This window comes from Lemur catta, chromosome 21 (assembly GCF_020740605.2).
Source record: "Lemur catta isolate mLemCat1 chromosome 21, mLemCat1.pri, whole genome shotgun sequence".
NCBI lineage: Eukaryota > Metazoa > Chordata > Mammalia > Primates > Lemuridae > Lemur > Lemur catta.
The window spans coordinates 28,629,983-28,636,089 of NC_059148.1; the positions used below are offsets into that span (position 1 = coordinate 28,629,983).

General features: G+C 60.7%; 1 long non-coding RNA gene across 1 annotated transcript; it reads left to right on the plus strand.

Annotated features, from left to right (window-relative positions):
* The first annotated feature begins 3,854 nt into the window (after positions 1-3,854).
* On the plus strand, positions 3,855-5,699 carry LOC123626138. Its single transcript, XR_006730757.1, has 3 exons — positions 3,855-4,524; positions 4,638-4,818; positions 5,226-5,699. It is a non-coding gene; the product is annotated as an uncharacterized LOC123626138 (long non-coding RNA).
* The last annotated feature ends 408 nt before the right edge of the window (positions 5,700-6,107 follow it).

The following is a 6,107-nucleotide window of genomic DNA, read 5'->3' on the forward strand; positions in this document are numbered from 1 at the left end:
AGCGGCGGTGCCGATCGGGCCGGGGGCGCGCAGCAGGCCCGGCCTCTGGCGGGGACGCGATCCTCCCGCCGCCGCCTCCTAGGGCGCCGGCCCCGGGCCCCCGGCCGGCAACTTGGCGCGCATCGCGGGGCGCGGGGCGCGGGGCGCACGGCTCGGGCGGGGCGCGGGCGGACGCGGGGCTCCGGTGCGGCCCGGCCTGCCCGCGGCTCCGCGCTCCCCGGCGGCGGCGGCGGCGGCGGCGGCGGCGGGAGGGGGGAGGAGGGGGCGGGGCGGGAGCCCGGGAGGCGGCGGCTCGGCCCGCGGGTCCCCGCCCGCACCGACGCTCCCCGGCCCGGCCCCCTCCGGCTCCTTAAAGGGCCCGCGCCGCCTCCCCCGGCCTGCGCGTACCCGCGCGCGCGCGCGCACAGACGGGCGCGACGCCGAGTTTGTTTTTGGCAGCTCCCAGAGGAGGAAGGGGGGGCAAAGCGCCTCCCCACCCTGCCCCCCGCCCCCGTCTCCGGCGGGGTCGGGGCCTCTTCCCCCTTCCCAGCCCCAGACACTTCCGTGGAATCGCGTTTCAGCTATTAAATCATAACTCTGGAGTGGCCGGTGGCTGGGGAGGGCCACACACAGGGCCTGTAGGGACACATACAGACGCGTAGGGACACGCACGGCGGAGCAGTCAGTGGGCTGTAGCAGACGGTGGGGTGCAGGACTGTCGCCGGCGGAACACGCGCACGCTGGGCCTCACCAGACAGGAGCTCGGCCCAGGTGAATGCGCTGCACGACTCCAACCGCCACGGACCTGAGCGGAGCCTGGGACAGAAGCTCAAACACGAGACCACACGCAGATAAACACCGAGCGGGACACACGCTGCAGCGTCAGTTTCGTCAGGGCAGAGATTTCTGACTTTCTGTTCACGGCCCCTGTCACAGTAGGAACTCTGTAATGTGTTGCTGAGTGAACTCCCACTTGGGGACATTCAGGGACACAGATGCACAGACAGTGCAGCGAGCCTGTGGCCCCCTCACAGGGACACGTACAGCAGCCTGCCCGCGGGAGCCACACGCCGGGCCTGCAGGAGCACGCGGTCACAGGCAAGCACACATGTGCTCGTCCCCCGTGCACACGCAGAGCTCTCTGCTGCACCCGGAACCTGGCCCTGCTGGCTGCCCCGACACCCCTGTGTCCTCGTCCACCCCGCACCCCCTCCAGGTTTGCCATCTCAAACCAGGGGAGACCCTTTTAAACAGCAGAGGGCATGGGAGCCCCCCCCCTTCTGCTTTCCCCTAAGATGTTGGAGAGTTTGAATTTTTTTTTTTTCAGTTCAACTTTCCTTTTTTGGAGTGACGTCTCAGCAGATTCAGTTCTGCCATCTGCCAACATCTGAGAACCCCCAGGGAGAGTGGGGACGGCTGCGGTGGGGAGGCAGGGAGGCAGCCCTGCGGTTTCCAGGGGCCCCACGCCTGCCGGGGTGCTGGGGTTGCCTGCCTCCCTGCAGCGAGGTCCCTCTCACCCCTCAGGATTTTCGTTTGTGGGGTTTTGGGGGAGGGGCGGTGCATATATGGCTGACAAAATCTGGAAAAAGGGAAGTGTGTGCACAGAGGGAGCAGTTTGGAACAGGAGGGGTCATAGGTCGGTGCCCCCTCCCTCCTCGGTCTGGCCTCACCCTCCGTAGTTCTGCCCAGCCAGACCTGCAGGAGGAAGGCCCCTGTTCCCGAGGGGCCTGGGGGAGGGAGGAGAAGAGCGCCCCTCAGTGGCTCCACCCCACCTGGCAGCCCTCCTAAGTCACCTGGGGACACTCAGGATTTGCATTGCAACGAGATCCAGCACTGGGAGTTGGCGCTGGAGGACCCCCATTTGGGGAGTCTTCGGGGCTTCCTGGTGCCTCCCAAGGGCTCCCCTCAGTCATTGGAGGGGGGCAGGAAGGCAGGAAGGCTGTCAGCTTTGTAATGTCCCCCTGGAAACTCCTCTCAGGGAGCCAAGTGTCCACTCAAGAGCCAATGTCCTCTGAGTGCTGGGAGTCCTGGCTCTGAAGGAATGACCCCTGCCAGTCCCCCAGCCCCCCACGGACTGCCCCCCCAGCCCCCCACGGACTGGCACTGCAGCTGCTACTCTGTTTCCCACTGGGCTCTGAGTGGCAGCCCCAGGGATGGATCCAGGGGCAACTGATTGGAACAGCAGCTTTGCAAAACTGCCAAAGAACACTCTGTCCCAAGCAGCCTCTGGGGGCCCCCCAAGCCCCCTGGTTTGTGGCTTAGCAATTGTACTAACTACGAGCTTCCCAGACCGCTCAATTGCCTTCCTGAGGGAAAGACTTTCCATACACCCATTTTACAGGAGGGGAGACTGAGGCTGAATTAGGGAAGTCACCCGAGGACATTGTGCAGCATATTGTAAGTGGCCCGGGCCAGACTGGAACCGGGTGGGCGCATGTCATATACACGCAGAAGGCTGCCCCAGTGGCACCAAATTCTACCCTTGGGCTTTGTCGCCACTGTCCGCCTTCCAACCATTCCATCCTTCCTTCCTAAATGCTGGCCAAGGCAGTCAGGCTTCTCCCTGCCGCAGGACCTTGGCACTTGCTCTTCCTGGGGCCTGAGACAGCAACCTTCTGTGTTCGGGCCCCGGCTTGGTGTCTCTCTCTTCAGGACTCTCTCACTGGTCCTCTCTCAAGAAGCACCCAAGGCGCTCGCTAGCTCAACACCCTATTCATTTTCCTCACCATTTAGCACCACCTGAAATTATCTTGGGCATTTATTTGTCACTTATATATTGTTTTTTGTCACCAGAACGTCGGCTCCATGAGAGCAGAGACTCATCTGTCTAGCTCACAGCTGCATCCTCAGCACATAGTAGGCACTCAGTTCAAATGTGCCGAGCGCGAACGAACAAAGGAATGAACGCGAGCCGCACACGGGGAAGGGGCCGCTGGTGGTTCAGCGTCTGCTCTGAAAAACTCAGACACCAGCGGGACGGCCATCGCATCCTGCCCGCAGCACCCGCTCCTCCAGCACATTCCGGGCTCAAGCCTTCACCTGTCGGTTGGTCCCAACCTCTGGGTAGGTGGGGGCTCCTCAGACCCCAGCCTGATACCCAACGGAGTTCTGATGCACACCCATGATGTCAGATCAGACTTCCAGCCACTCCAGGGGGCTGCCCCCCAAAATGCCCCCCTGGGCATGCCTGGAGAAGCCAGGCATTTCCAGGGCCAGAACTCAGAACTCACACCAGGAACATCGTGCCCGGAGAGGCCTCGAACTTTGCCACCCCAAGAGCCCTGGCCGTGGGGGCACATGCAAGGGGCCCGTGTCCCACCCAGTGATACCCCAAAAGACACCCAAATGAGCATCCCTGGGGCCAAGTCTGGCGTGTGCAGTGTCAGTGCAGAAAATTCTGACATATAATTTTCATGCTTTTGACGTGCTTTAACACAGAAGTTGCAAACTCCAAAGGCCACAGGGCCAGGCAGGGCCAGCCAGCCATGCAGGAGGACAGATGAGTAACTGAGCTGGGTGGGGTCTGCGGCACGCCCACTCGCCTGCCCCAAGGCGTTCCAGCCACCCCTCTTTAAGACAGGAGAGCATCCAAATGAAATACCAAAGGCCTCCAGGCGAGGAGGGTGGGCAGTCAGCTGGGGCCACCTGTTTGTGACCCCTGAGTCCCCAGGCCAGTTTTGGCAGGGACAGGAAGTCAGAATCTTCCCTGGTGGAAAAGGGATCCTCTTCCAAACCTGTAGGCGGGAGGGAAAGTCTGGTTTCCACGAACACATCACAGTTCTATCCATTCAATACGCAGTTATTATATTAAGCACCTACTGTGTACCGGGCACTGTGGGACCAAGCAGTGAAGGAAAACACCCTTAGTGGCAGAGGGGAGGTGACACTTGACATGGGAAGTCATCGTGAACTCCAAGTGCCAAGCAAGGACACTCCCTGTACTTAAAGAAGTAGGCCCCGAAGCCAGGCCTATAAAGGGTAAGAAAAACACTCTGGCATTCAAAGCCAAGTTCAATTTCAGGACACAGGGGATTTGCAGGGGACAGAATCCCCCCAGGCCCTGTCCTTTCTGCCACAGAGGAGTCCAGGGGGGCCCCTCCGATGTCACAGTCCTGCAAAAGTGCCATGGAGAATGTCACTCAAGGCCCCAGCCTCCCCCAACCCTTGCTGCAAGAAACTGCAGCGTCACCCCGGCTTCCACTAACGTCTGTGCCTTTGTTGGAGACACTGTTTGCATTTCAGAAAGAACCAAGCAGGGAACAGGATCAAGCCCCTCTGTGATAGGCCCGATGCTGATTTCGGAAGATCAACAACTCACTTTCTCCCGGGCAGCATTTCTGGGGTGTTGTCCTGCCGGGCCAATGGGGCCGGAGCACAGAAGTGCCCCCTCAAAGGGGTGACACCTAGCCAGGACAGTCCCTGCAGCCCAGCTCTCCTGAATGGACAACAGTGGGCGACAGGGGCCTGCTGACCTCCAGAGGAGCAGTCTGCAGCTGCCAGCAGGTGAAACCGGGCCGTGCCTTCCTACGGGGGCAGCTTGCCCAGGTACATTGTTTAGCTCAGAAGCAGGGACAGGGCCAGGTGTGTCATGAGGTACTTGCTGTGCAAAAACAACAGCAGGGAGGAGTAAATGTGCTTATTCATGCTTGTCTGTGCAGGGAGACTTCTGGAAGGAGATTCATTCAGGAGTGCCCACTGTACCCGAGGCACCGTGCCAGGTGGAGGAGATACAGCAGTGAGGGAGACAGGTGAAGTCTCTGCCCTCATGGAGTGACATTCTAAAGATGCATAATTAAAACAAAATAAATATTAATATATCAGTCACCGGACTAAAAGGCGGTAAGTGCTCTGAGAAAAATAAACCAGCAAAGGAAGACGGTGGTCACAGGGGCGGGAAGGGAAGGAGCCACTCAGCATCGGGGCAAAAGCAGAACACACAGAGGGAACAGCCCGTGCAAAGGCCCTGGGGTGGGGACGTGCCTGGCTTATTCCAGGAACGACAGAGGCCACTGTGAGGGGACTGGATGGAGTGGGCAGGAGGGGGCACATGGCTGGGGCTGGAGAGGACACGTGACAAATTGATAGCAGAGGCTGCCTCTGGGGTGGGGGAGGTGGCTGTGACAAGGTGGGGGAGGGTGGTGCCCTGGGAAATGGGGGTTGAGGTAGAGGGTGACTTGTTTTGACCATGTCCCGTGTGAAATGTTTAAAGATGGAAAATTCTTTCTTTCTTCTTCGTTTTTTTTAAGCGTGGACATCTGGTTTTGGACGTCCCTGCGAGCATTTCTGGAGTCTTTCGAGACTCAAGGAGGTCTCCTTTCCGGCATTCTCTGAGCCTCCCTGAGAATGTCAGGAATTAGCCCCTGGGTGGCCTGACCTCCCGCCTGGGCCTGGGAAGCCAACAAAAGCCCCCGCCTTCCCAGGGCTGTGCGCTGCAGGCAGACACAGATGGCAGGGCGTCCACACTGCGTCATCCCTGGTTACCGCTCCGGTTCCCAAAGCAGCCCTGGCCCGAACCGCCCTGCGTGCGCGGCCGCTCAGGCCCGGTCAAGGTGAGAGCACGAGCCAGAGGCCTGTGTGCACCGGACGAGACCTGCAGACTCGGAGCTGAGAGTGCGTGTCCCTCCTGGGTCCCCTCCGGCTTCGGCCCGACAGAACCAGTAAGACTGTAATTCTCATTTTTAAAATATTAATGCAGGCCGGGCGCGGTGGCTCCCGCCTGTAATCCCAGCACTCTGGGAGGCCGAGGCTGGAGGATCACTTGAGGACAGGGGTTCAAGACCAGCCTGAGCAAGAGCAAGACCCTGTCTCTACAAAAAGTTTTTAAAAAATCAGCCAAGTGTGGGGTTGTACACGCATGTTTCAGAATCGTTACCCCTTGAGCGGATGCGGCGGGTGGCATGGAGGGTGGGCAGCAGGGAGCCCCGGGGGGTGGGCGGCAGGGAGCCCCTGGGGGAGGGGGGGCAGGGAGCCCGGGTTGGTGGGGGGCGCGGCTGCAGAGACCTGATGAGCGCAGGGCAGGGCCCGTGCAGCTGAAGCGGCTCCTGAGGTGCGAGGTGGGAGACCCGCCCCCAGGCATGGGGAGGGCCCGCAGGCGCCGGGCACGGAGACAAGTCCGGGCCATGAAAAGG